This window comes from Leuciscus leuciscus (genome assembly GCF_965113295.1).
Source record: "Leuciscus leuciscus genome assembly, chromosome: 4".
NCBI classification, from domain to species: Eukaryota; Metazoa; Chordata; class Actinopteri; order Cypriniformes; family Leuciscidae; genus Leuciscus; species Leuciscus leuciscus.
Window position 1 is genome coordinate 895,159 of NC_138728.1, and position 1,933 is coordinate 897,091.

The following is a 1,933-nucleotide window of genomic DNA, read 5'->3' on the forward strand; positions in this document are numbered from 1 at the left end:
TCAACCAGATGATCCCACAGTAGCTGCACGGGTCTCAAGCTGTCTGGCGGACATCTCCACATGGATGAAGGAACATCACCTGCAGCTCAACCTGGCAAAGACTGAGCTTCTCGTCCTCCCTGCCAATCCGTCTCTACAGCACGACTTCACCATCCAGCTAGAGTCATCATTAATCACCCCATCAAGATCGGTCAGAAATCTTGGAGTAACGTTTGATGACCAGCTGACCTTCACAGATCACATTTCAAAGACAGCTCGATCATGCAGGTTTGCACTGCACAACATCAGGAAAATCAGGCCTTTCCTAACTGAGCATGCAACACAACTTATCGTCCAGGCCCTGGTCATCTCTAGGCTTGACTACTGCAATGCTCTTCTGGCTGGACTTCCAGCATGTGCGACCAAACCCCTACAGATGATCCAGAATGCTGCAGCTCGGCTTGTCTTCAACGAGCCCAAGAGGGCCCACGTCACTCCTCTGTTCATCTCTCTGCACTGGCTACCTCTCGCTGCTCGCATCAAGTTCAAGGCACTGACGCTTGCTTACAGAACTATCACAGGCTCAGCTCCCTCCTACTTTCACTCACTCCTACGAGTCTACATCCCTACCAGACACCTACGATCGGTCAACGAGCGACGTCTCGTGGTTCCATCACAGAAAGCCACAAAATCACTTTCCAGAACATTCTCATTCACAGTTCCATGCTGGTGGAACGCTCTCCCCACCCTCATCCGGAATGCAGAATCCCTGACAACATTCAAAAAACAGCTGAAAACCAATCTCTTCCGTGAGCACTTAACCTTATAGAAAAAAAAAAAAAAAAAAAAAAAAAAATAATTCCTTTCCCTTCGAAACACCACTTATCAGGCTTATGCTACTCTGAATAATACCTGAACTTCGTATTTTGAGCACTTCCTGCGTTGTTGTTGCTCTTGCCTCTTTATGATGACTCGCTGAATTTAGTCCTAATTTGTAAGTCGCCTTGGATAAAGGCGTCTGCTAAATGACTAAATGTAAATGTAAATGTAGAAATAACATTGTTTTGAATGTAAAGTTTCATTTTGCAGGAGAATTGAGGGGTTTTGCCCATTGTGTGTGTGTGTGTGTGTGTGTGTGTGTGTGTGTGTGTTTGGATTTGTGTGTAGAGTTCTGAGAATATGAGGCATGCTTTCAGAAAATGTGTGTAAACAATCGAGAAAAACTGTAATAGAACGTTCGTTCAGCGTTATCTGGCCTTTAATAATGTTCTCAAAACATTCGCACAATCGTTCATTCAGTTCATCGTTCATTAAAAAAACGGTTTAGTTGGATCACGCTCGTTTGCTTTTCAGAATGTTAATAGTTTTCAGGACGTTCAGAGAACATTCAGAAGTAACGTTCCATAATGTTGAAGAATTATACAGGGAATGTTCACTTAAAATTTTAAAGTAAAACAAAATTGAGGTTTTGTTGCACAGTCATGCTGTAGAAGGGTTAAAGTGTGTGTGTGTGTGTGTGTGTGTGTGTGTGTGTGTGTGTGTGTGTGTGTGTGTGTGTGTTCACTGACACAGTGCAGGAGTGTCAGTTGTGCTCGGTCAGTGTTGTCTGTGGCAGTTATATATATTATTGATGGATGTGTTTCTCTCTCGCAGACAGACAGCAGCAGTAATGAGCTCGGACACACACACACACACACACACACACACACACACACACACACACACACACACACACACACACACACACACACACACACACACACACACACACACACACACACAGCAGTGCAGGAATGAAAGAAGGCCTGTTGCGCCCTCTATGTGACGAACAGCTGAATTACACACACGTTTCCACTGCAACAGTTTCCATAACTTTCCAGAATTCCAGATAAAAGATCATAAAAACGGCATAAATGTGTCACTTCAGTCTCACGGGTTGCTTTCAAGGTTCAAA